At 36.8% G+C, this 11,859-nt stretch overlaps 1 pseudogene; it reads left to right on the plus strand.

The window, feature by feature from the left end:
- The first annotated feature begins 3,983 nt into the window (after positions 1-3,983).
- On the plus strand, positions 3,984-5,223 carry LOC123847657 (armadillo repeat-containing protein 1-like; annotated as a pseudogene).
- Positions 5,224-11,859: the final 6,636 nt, after the last annotated feature.

The raw sequence follows: 11,859 nt of genomic DNA on the forward strand, positions 1-11,859 counted from the left end.
TTTCAAATAACACTTAGAAATTTAGCCTTTCTACCTTGGGTTGAATTTCTTCTTTCAAGCAGATGCATTCACTTAGAGCCATTTCCATCATTCATTATATATTGAGTCACCATTATAGTAGACATCTGTTACTTTTTGCTAACCATAATACTGGACATATGTTTTGTCTTCTCAGCATACATACACTATGTTTTTCTATTGGAAACATTCCTATTTTCCTTTCCAAAACCACCAAACCCTATCTCATCTTCATGGTTCAAGGGTAGGAAGGTGGCCCAGCAAGATTCAATTTCAAAATACTTTCTGCAATTTTGGGAAAGAGAAACCTTGTTTCCATTTGGAATTATAAAGTGAATAGGACAGAGATTTGGAGATCATCTTGCCAACTTGGAATAGAGGAGGCCTCTCAGCCTTCTTGAGGGTGAAAGCAATATAGGGAAAAGTAAGATTTGAGAAAATGCAAGTTCCTGAAGACAAATTTGAATTCCTGGAACCTGTCATTCCTGAAGCTGAAACCCTATGTTTTCTTTTCAATGAACCTACAAATTTGCAGTTTGATTTCCATTTTTATTACCACAAAGGAAGAGTCATAAATAGTTCAGAAATACTGCTTACTAATGTATCTTTTAAATAGAAACATTTTATATAAAGGAAAAATCAAATTCTCTTCAATATGAATTCTTTGGGAAGAAACTGGATCAATCAAGTCTTTATGTATTATAAGCCTTCTAATTCCACACTCTGATAGATAAACGTGAACTTGGTTTTTCAATTTGTGGATCACAGTGTGGTTATAATTTCAACCACAAGATCTTTGAAAATCTAATTGGTTTCAATTAACATAAGTTACCATAAGCTATTTCCACTGCTTAGATGAAACTGAGAAAAACTGACAAGTTTCTTCAATCATAACACATACAAGCCATCCATAAAATAGATCAGTCTCAATGTATCTAGCTATATCTTCTGATTTGGGTTTTATATCAGGTTTTCAAAGGAATATTAATATAGTGATGGGGAACATCCAGCCATGCAATTGGAAGACTTAGAGGCAAATCTTACAAACCATGTAAATTTGAACAACTCTCTTCACACTCAGAAGTCTTAGGATTTTTTTTTTTTTTTATGTATAGTGATATTATTTAACATCAAGAGTGGTGCCTGTGACTGAGACTGTACATGTGAGAATACTTTGTGAACTGTTAAATGCTATATGCATGTTACATGTATGTGTGTATATATATTATATGTGTGTTATGTATATGAGTATGGACACAATTAGATTTTACAAAATCCCAGAAATTTTTCTAGATTGTGTGAAGAAATTATATACTGTGGGATTTAAGAGCATTGTCTCAGTAGCCAGACATCCTGGGTTCAGGTCACATCTCTGCCATTTACTAGCTATATAACCTTAGGCAAGTTTATCTCTTCATAGGGCCTCCATTCCCTCATATGTAAATAATTTTCATTAATAATCTCGTTAACACAGATACAAAGCTTAGAACAGTTAGACCTTTGCTTGGTGTATGATTAGCACTCTACTACTATTAACTTTTAGTTTGAACAATTATTAGGTAATTCTCTGTTGTGGTTTACTCAGCCCTTGACTCAGATTCAATTTTCTCAGATATGGCCCTCTTAGGTTTTTCCATTATCTGTAATCTGGACAATATTTGTATACTTCTTCCATTTCCCAGAATGCTGAAAATGTCAGGCATTACATCAAAGCAGAGAGCCCAGAGAAAACAAGTTGTCACACTCTTGCCCCTGGAAACAATCAGGTTTCTTGGATAGGTGACAACTTCCCCTTTGGGTGACATCAATGGGCAACATATATTATGTTTGCTTGTTTATCACTGGGTTTTCCCTGGTAGATGATGAATTCCTTAAGGGCATAAGTCTTTCTAAATTTATTAGAGTAAACACTGGGTCTTTGAGGAGGAATTAGAGGATTAAAAAAAGGAGCCAGGCAGGGGTGAGGAAGAAAGACTTGGAGGAAGAAGTAGAAATTGCAGAAATTGGGGCGCCTGGGTGGCTCAGTCGTTAAGCGTCTGCCTTCGGCTCGGGTCATGATCCTGGAGTCCCGGGATCGAGTCCCGCATCAGGCTCCCTGCTCAGCAGGGAGTCTGCTTCTCCCTCTGACCCTCCTCCCTCTCATGCTCTCTGTTTCTCATTCTCTCTCTCTCAAATAAATAAATAAAATCTTTAAAAAAAAAATAGTAACAGTAGAAACAGTTGGTGTCCATTTAAAAGAACTAACCCTTCCTTAATCTCTGAAATCATTGGTGGTCTTGCTAACACTCAGATATATTTGAAGAAATTGGAGCTTCTTCCCATTGCTCTGAAAACCAGCAGAAATATTTGAAATAATGCAAGAAAAGTTAAAATATATTTATTTTAGTGAATATTCAGTGGTGTCAACAAAGAATTTGAAAGGCCATATTTACATTAAGGTATCTGGGATATCTCTATCATCTATCTATCTATCATCTATCAATCTAAATATCTATGTGTGTGTGTATGTATGTACATGAATATATATAAATGAAACCAACCAACAACAAACCTTCAAGTCAGTTTTGAAGTTAGAATCACCAAGTTCATCATATTGGAGTTTTCTTGAAAAGATCTTCTGCAGTAACTTATGTATGAAAATTAATGGTTGACAACATGGGTCAGAAAAATCAGTGATTGTTTTGATTCTCTCAATGGCAGATGAAGAAGAGAATCTGGTTCAGGAGATAAAAATTTGGTGTCTTTACGATAGCAAAGCTTGAAGATCATGGTTTCAAGATGTCATGACCATGAAGACAACATCTATAAGAATAATCCTAAATTTAATGATATTAGAAGTGTCCTGTTCATTCCCTCAGTCCTTTAAAAATAGTAAGTCATTAAGCCATACAGGATATATTCAGTTGTCTGCAAACCAGAAGGAAGATTATTTTAGTGTCATAATGAAGATTCATAATGAAGGCATTAAAATTCTTTCAACCTTAATTTCTCTCTCTCTCAATCTCTCTCTCTCTTTACATATATATATGTAAAGAAGAAATACAGTGGCAGAATGCTGGGGATCAGACAAACCACTTTTGACTACATCTTTAGATTAAATTCTCCTATTTTCAATGGAATTCTTTAATGTATATAATAATTATTCTATTTAATAAAATGGAATATAATGTATAATGGAACATTTAATATATGAAACAGTAATTAATTACCACACTTTGAATTTGATTCTAATATTAAAACGCATTGATGCTTATTTAGTTATGAATATGTGGATACTAAAAACAGGGAGAAAAAACAATTATATATTTATATATTTACATATGATCTTACATGATATTTTGGTATTGATAAAACTGTTAGACAATAAGATATTGGAACTTACCAACATCATCACCATTTTAAAAAGAACGTCATGAAAATGACTTAGAGAAAGAAATGGGTCTAGCTACTAAAGCAAAAATGCTAAAAAATGTATTGTTACAGAGTAAAATCAAGGCAACCATGTGTCAACAGGAACAAATAAAGATACTTTTATGCTATACCTTACTACTTGAAAACTTCCACTAATCTATTTTCCCCATAAGAAAGAAGTCAAGAACTGACAGATGCTGCAGGGTCATGGGGGTGACTCTATATAGCCTTTCCGTGCCAGTGTCCTTGCTCTTTGGCTCCTAGAGTTAGCCTGGTCATTTGCCATTGCTGAGGCCACAGTTTCAAATGGAGGGACCCACTCTGTGTCTCCTGGGTCCCTCTACCTCATTCCTTACTGTGGCCATGATGGTGTGGCAGGCTCTGGACTCCTAAATCCCTGGCACAAATATAAGAAGATTTTGCTTGTGTATGTCATAGATCAATTCTTCCTCCTCCACCATGAATGAAGAACCTGATGCTTTCTCAGTAGTTAACTAGCTATGGAATCTAGCAGCAGATCCATTAAATAGAGGAACCATTGTTTAGGATCAGGGATGCCTGCCTGGCCATATTTTATTTCTGGACTCTTTCAACCACCCTGCCATCCACTCGGGTTTACTCATTCTTCAGTACTTGGCAGAACGCTGTGCTAACAAAGATGAAAAGAGAACCGGGGATGACGTTAAGCTTGCAAAATGTTGTAGAGAAGACTACAACTCCAAGAGAAACAAAACTGCTAGCTTCTCAAATTTATGGCATTCTTCAGTCTTCCAATATGGTAGATGGTGATAGTTTCAATGAAATGAGTTCACATAGAAAGAAAACTCAGATATTTCTGGGAACTACATACAAACATCCCAAAACAGTGGTTTTGCACATAGATGGTACTGATGATATGTCTCAGAGAAATCTCTGTGAAGAGGATTTGGTAAAAAATAAAGGTGTTTATCTCTGTGTTTTTGAGGTCTTTTATCTCTGTAGTAAGGTTCTCTCTGGTTTCTTCTACATTTTTCTCAAGCCCAGTCTGCATCCCAATGTTTATAGCAGCATTATCATAATAGCCAAACTATGGAGGGAGCCCAAATGTTCATCGAATGATGAATAGATAAAGAAGATACACATATATGTGTGTATATGATGGAATACTACTCCACCATCAAAAAGAATGAATTCTTGCCATTTTAAACAATGTGGATAGAACTAGAGGGTATTAGCTAAGAAAATAAGTCAGTTAGAGAAAGACTAATACCATATGATTTCACTCATGCAGAATTTAAGAAGCAGAACAAATGAACATAGGGGAAGGAAAAAAAAGGGAAGCAAACCATAAGAGACTCTCAACAATGGAGAACAGACAGTGTTGCTGGAGGGGAGGTGGGCAGGCGATGGGCTCAGTGGGTGATGGGTATTAAGGAGGGCACTTGTTGTATTGAGCACTGTTAAATGAATCACTAAATTCTGCTCCTGAAACCAGTATTACACTATATGTTAACTAACTAGAATTTAAATAAAAATTTGAAGAAAAAAATTAAAGGTTCTATTAGCATTACTTTTCAAATGGCTGTTCAAAGTTGTGTGGTGCAGATCCATTCAGATTTGAAAGCAGAGGCTTTGCTTCAGTAATAGAATCAACCCAGGTTATGAAGGCTCACCAAGTTGTGAAAAGTGAAAGTGGAGAAGAGATGCTGGTCCTATTCCCAGACACGCCTGTGGAAGTAGAACAGAACACAGAACTGTCTGACTACCTGCCTGAGGATGAGAGCCCACTAAGAGCAGGACAAAGCAGTGTCCTAGATTGATTCACCCAGAAGGTAAAGTTACTGCTGGAGCAGAGCTGCAAACTTTTTATCCAGATAAAAACCGGTGACTTCAGTTTGGTTTTCAAGGACTATGTGAACCAACAAGGGGCCAGTTTTCCATTGTTGTGGTGAACTGTCAAGTGCAATTCACAATAAGTTTCATGAAAAATTTTTAGATTACATGATTGCATATGCTGCCTTTTACATTTTATTGGCCATTTTGCCCCACTCAGTAGTAAAAAGGACAGATGTTACAGGTGGATTTGCTTTGTTATAAAGTTCTTATAGAAAAGTTAAGGCAACTGAAACAGCATTTTTTGAAATAGATTGTAAAATAATAATCATTTTAAAAAAGAAGAGAAATCAAGTCTACTTCATTACTTCTACACATGGAATAGTATCTAGAACATAGATGGTATCAAATAAATATTTATTGTTTAAATACAATTATAGTAAGAATATGGGAATGCATTCATTAAAATAAGTAAATGTTTACTATGCACCCACTATTGTTCAGAATGATCAAAACTTAAAAGAAAAAAAAAACGATCAAGACTTTTATAAGGATGCCCATGAAATGATTTAGTTATAATGCAAGAGAAACTTGCATTTGGGCCAAGGGCACAATATATGCATAATACAGTAGGAGGTATGATTTGAGAATTCTTACAGTATGTGATAAATCCCAGATTGGAGGAAGGAAGCAGAAATTTCTCCAGCTATTTTAAACATAACACTTTTTTTTTTTTGTTACAAGTAATTAGGTAATTGAAAAATCCTGGAAATAGCTAGAGAAGCAAAGTCTAGGCTTATACTTAAGGAACAACTGCTGAACAATACCACCTACCAGCTGGAGCAACATAGGAGCTTCTATATCTGCAGTAACCAGGGATGGGTAGGAATTAGGAAGGACCGGTGAATTCAAGAACATATCACTGTAGATGTGAATCAAAAATCTGGAAACGACTGATGTTGTGACAGCTGCCTGTCACCCATGAAGGCAGTGAATGAACACCTGCACACTGTAGTAGAGAAACTAATATCCTCAGCATTGAGACTAGAAGTAGAATGGTACTCTCTCTGACATTCAACCCCTCAAATTTCAGTAAGCACATCCAATTGGCACAGGTAAGTAGACTACAAGAAAGTTGAATGGGTACCACAGACCAATCCTCAAATATACAACAGCTCTCAGGTTTGATTATTCATCTGCAAAAACCCTTCACCCGTACTTGCACTTTCCAACAATAATGATAATAGTAACAACAAATTTCTGTCAAACACGTAATAGTGGGGAGAGTTTATAAGCTTAAACTATTCATTCTGTGGTGTAAAAATATATAGATTTAATTGTAGCAAATATACCAGCAATTTCACATACACAAAACTGTTCTATATTAAATGACTTGTAGTACTAGGCATTGTTGAAACAATTGGGTGTAATTTTTAGAAAAGTAAGTAACAGTGTATATTGGTTGAGGTTATAAACATATTTAGCAGCAAAGTACTCAGCTAGTACAAAATGGGAAAACATTATACTTTTAAAATAACTGCCATTTATTTTGTCCTCATACTCCAGGTATATCATCTATATGGGTACTAGGATCATGAGCTCTGCCTCTGTCCCAGGCTTACTTTTCCCCTATGTTGAATGAGTGTCTACTACTTCCCAGGGACTATTCTGTGTGCTTAGGATATGTCATGGAACAAAAGATACATAAACTGCCACCCTGAAAGTATAACTTTCAGTTGGGAGAAAGATTTAATGAATAATGAAATAAATAAGTGAAGTGAAGAGTGTATTTGGAAATGATAATGTAAAAAAAAGTAAAGAATACAACTCGAAGTAAATTTGGGGGTACAGGAGGTGGGGCTGTGGTAATAGGGGGTTTCAGGGTAGGCCTTCCTGTGAAGTCGAGGCTTCAGCAAAATAAGGGCTTCAGGGAGTTATCTAGAGGAAGAGAATCCTAGGTGGAGGAACAGGTCAAGTAAATGTCTTATATGTTTGCAAACAAACAACAAGGCCAGAATGACTGCCGGGAAGAGAATTAGGGTAAGCAGGAGAAGGGGATTAGAATAGACAGGTGTTGAGGACCCATCCTGCAAAGGACTTGAGGCCAGTATGTGTACTTTGGCCTTTATTCTGACTAAAACAGCAAATGGAGGTTTCTTTTGGTTTTGCTTTGTTTTGTTTTTGTTTTTTAACTGAGAAATGACATATTTTCACAAACATTTTTCAGTGATATTGACTCTATTCCTGCTAAAGTACTGAAGAATAACTTACCTAGCCTAACACTGGGCAAATTGGACCACAGAATGCTTTCCAAAGGAAGTTTGCCTTGTGACATGAGGAAGTGGATAGGATTCATGTTCTTTCTGGGAGACTAGACACCCAGATTATAAAGAAAAAGTGAAAAGGAAAGTGTGGGATGAGGAGATAGCATCTTAAGGAGTCTTTTCTTTCCAAAATTTCTAACTAGGTGAAAGAAGTGAATGAGGGGTACAGATCAATTGCAGTATTTTGTGGGGAGCTCACCCAAATAGAACAGAACATCAGGACTGAGGAAGAAATACTTTGTCCAGCAGGTCCATTCTTGTCTGTTCTTCTGCCACCAAATAAGGACCCTATCCTGTTGGGAAGGCCTGAGGTTATTCAGTTGAGTTAGTCATTCTAATTCAAGTGAGTGCTACACAGCCATTTGGCCATACGCCCAAACTCCATCTTTGAATCCAGTTTTTATCGGTAATGGTTGTTTAATCTACATTAATCTGACTTCTCATTTTTTGGTCACTTGCAAATTGGGATGCCGTATTACTCATTAATCATTGAAATCTGAACCAAATGAAAGCATAAATGTTCAAATGTAGTGAGAGGGGAGGAGAAGGTGTCATTTGGAAGAGACAAAAAGGATGTGCTTATTCTCCATTAGGAAAACTCTCCAGAGGAGGGCATTATTGTCAACTCATTGAATAGATGCATTTGGGTTCTATGGATACAACAGTTGCATTGACTTCTCCAAGACATTTGAATTTTCCCAACATCAAAGGTGCCACATGGATTAGTTGGCAACAGCAGTTGTACCAAGTACCAAAATATATTAAGACACATCTCCTTAGAACTGGGAACCATAGGACACATGAGTTAAAAGGAGAGATGAGAGTCACTTTGAGAGTCTATATGATATTTTGAAAAGTATGATGAAACTAGGTTGGAAAATCTTGGAAAAGCTGTCATTTATATTTTAGATACATAATAAAATTCTTGGCTGTCACCATCCCTCAAGAGATCACCAAAGAGTAATTAAAAGATTTCATTTGAGGTGAGAAGAGAAGTTTGTAATTTGAGACATATGTCGGAGTGAGCATATTTTCAGTGGGGAAAAAAGCAAGCTGATTTGTAAAATGGTGTAAAAGTGTTAACCGGATACAGAGAAAAATCTCCAGAAATATGTCTTGCAGTTTGTGTCTAGAAAAGAATGGAAGATATGTACAAAAATAAGTTGGAACAACATAGAGGAAGTAAAACATCCTTTCTAAACTTTAAATGGATCCTTAAGTCTATAACCCTACAATGTAGTTTCAGAATTTATTTGTTTTAGTTTGAATATTTTGCTACTGGGATAATTCCTTAGGATATTAATGTAGAAGGAACACCTTTGTTCAATTGAAGGAGGAAAGGATTGGGATTGGATAATGCTTACAGAGTTATTTCAGTTTAATGATTCTCAAACTTCTGTGGGCAGAGGAATGATGTAGGAACTTCTTAAAATTTCAGATCCTAAAGCTTTAGCTCAGTGACTCAGATTCTTTTGAACTGGAATAAGGTGCAGATATCATTGTAATGAGCTCTACCCATGAATCTAAATGATTCCAATTTGTGTATATCAAGTTTGACCAAGTAAGTGTAAGTTTTTTTTTTTTTTTTTCCTTAAAGATTTTATTTATTTAACAGAGAGAGACACAGCGAGAGAGGGAACACAAGCAGGGGGACTGGGAGAGGGAGAAGCAGGCTTCCCGCCGAGCAGGGAGCCCGATGCGGGGCTCGATCCCAGGACCCTGGGATCACGACTGGAGCCAAAGGCAGATGCTTAACGACTGAGCCACCCAGGCGCCCCAGTGTAAGTCTTGGATGAAAGGGAACAATGGGTTCTAACAACCCAGCCCTGTCAATGAAGAGAATGCTGACATTTTTAAAGTGAATAAAAACTTAAGGAAAACTACATTATAGAGCAGGAAGATAAACTTTGCTGTAAGACAGCTGGAATTTAAGATGGCATAAGGAGAGCAAAATAGAGATGTGCCCACTAATTAACTGCTTTAGGCCCAGGGAGAGTGATGGCAGGGAGAGACCTCCATCCAGAAATCTTGTGCTTGTAGTTACCAAGTGAAGCTGTAGACACGGTAAAGGAACTTGAAGCTTGGAAAATCCATAAGGTGAATGGGGAAGGTGAAGGCTTGGACCTAGTTATGAAAATCATGTTTTCCCTGTGAAGTGACCCTTGAGATAAAATTAGAAGGTGGGGCAAGTATTAATTTGGGAAGAAGGAAAGAAAACATAATCCAAGCAGAGGCCATAGAATCTGGAAAAACCCAGAGACAGAGGTGTCAGAAAACCACTGCCTGAGGAGTATCTCCAAGGGCAAGGATGAGGCAAGGTTCTGGGGGCTTTCATATTTATAGATGAAGTGAAAGAAATTTTTCGTTACAGCAAGAGCAATGAGAAGCCACAGGAGGGTTTTAAAAGAAGGAGTGTCCAAGAACAGGATGCTGAGGACCTGCCATATTTTTGGAACAGGGATGAACTGCACTGTTAATTCCAGCCTGCTGTTTCTTCCCCAAATACAGAACAGCTGAATGTATCATGAAGAGTCTACCTTGCTGGGTGCCAATCCTGACTTCACCCGCATTGTGTTAACTTGGGGAAATTACATAATTTGGTGCTTATCAACATTGGTTTCATATTAGAACCACAAAAGGGGCTTTAAAAAATACCAGTGCCTGCCCCAACCTCCCAGAGAGTCTAAATTCAAGCCCTAAAGGTATTTCTAAATCATCTTCAGGTGTTTCTAATGTGTCTCCAAGACTGAGACCCATTGACTTTCGCTCAATGTCTCCATTTCCTCATGTCTGAAAATGGGCTGATCATAATAGTACCTAAACCTTGGAGATGCCATTAGAAGATAATATGAGATGTTGCCCGAAAAACACTTAGCATAGACTTGGGCATGTAGGGAAACTTAAATGTGCACCCTCCATCATCACGGCCACTTACTACAGACATTCTCATTGTTGTACAGATCCTTTCCACATAGCAGTTCCATGAAGCAACTTTGTCTTCAGCTTCCAGTCTGGTAGTTTGCAATGCAATGGTTCTTTTTCGCTTAACCAGTTACAGAAGACCCCTGAAGGCTCATATGTGGTGAGGTCTTCCTGCTTTCTGCTTACAGACACAGCAAAATCAGTTTGTATCACTTTTTCCAGAGGCATGTCTTCAAAAACTATTTATGTTGTTTTTTTCTCATTCGTTCCTGAATACAAATTCTTTCGCTCCTCACCCCTCCCCATCCATCAGGAATCAGCCTTCCTCATCAGCATTAAAAAAATGAAACAACCAAATAAAACAAAAACAAAGTTAAACACACACACACACACACACACTAACAGCAAAAAAATCCTTATTTGGAGGGAGGGTGGATCTTTAAATGTCAGTACAGATGAAATTTAGAAATGTTGAGCATAGTTACACTGATGCAATGCCTCTCTAAAGCATGAAACAATTGGGATATGCAGAATAATTGTTGAATCAAATTTTTAAGTGACACCATTTCATTCTCTAAAGAAGTACCTAATAGGAAATGGTGTTCAATGCCATCTGCCTGAAGCTACCTTATAACCTCCATTCTTGAGTTCTTAGATGATATATAACTTTGAACTTGGTGGTCTGAGTAAAGCGTGGATCTTGTCAGGCTGCATTTTCCTGCCTGACTTTGGTTCCTGTATTGATTCGCTGTTAAGAGGTTGTACTTAGTTCCTAGGTTTCTCATTACAATTTATCATATATTCTGATCCATCATCCCTTTAGCACTTTAGAATAATTTATTTTCTATTATTTTGTGCTTCCTCAAATGTTCTCTAGTTAAGTCATGTATGTCTGCAGAGTAACTTCCTTGAGGTCAGAGACAATGTTTTCAGGTTGATGCTGGGTTAATAGAGCTGGTCACAACACAACCACAATTTTAGAGAGTGTACAAGGTCTATCTTTATTATTTTGTTCTTAACAGTCTTTTTTTAAATAACATTGACACATGTCCTCTCCAATGAGTGGGAAATACCAGCATGACACAATTTAAAATGATCATAATGCTAACCAGAGCTTCACTTTGCTTCATCACCACCTTTGCTCACTGCACTTATATAAATATGCTGAGTTATGTTCCTTTCAGTATGATGCTTAGCCATAAACATGACAAGCTAATCATTTTGTTAGATGAAAGCCAAATCAAAAGTAAAATGCAAAATGTGTAAACAATGTACCCAAATATAAAAACAAAGCAAATATAAAACACAGTATTAAATATTTTGATTCTCTAATGTGTCTTTGCAGTGCAATTGATTTCTTTTATTAGATTAA

Source organism: Mirounga angustirostris, unplaced genomic scaffold (assembly GCF_029215605.1).
Source record: "Mirounga angustirostris isolate CCGP_5_RB_7025 unplaced genomic scaffold, mMirAng1.0.hap1 SCAF_2, whole genome shotgun sequence".
Classification (NCBI taxonomy): domain Eukaryota; kingdom Metazoa; phylum Chordata; class Mammalia; order Carnivora; family Phocidae; genus Mirounga; species Mirounga angustirostris.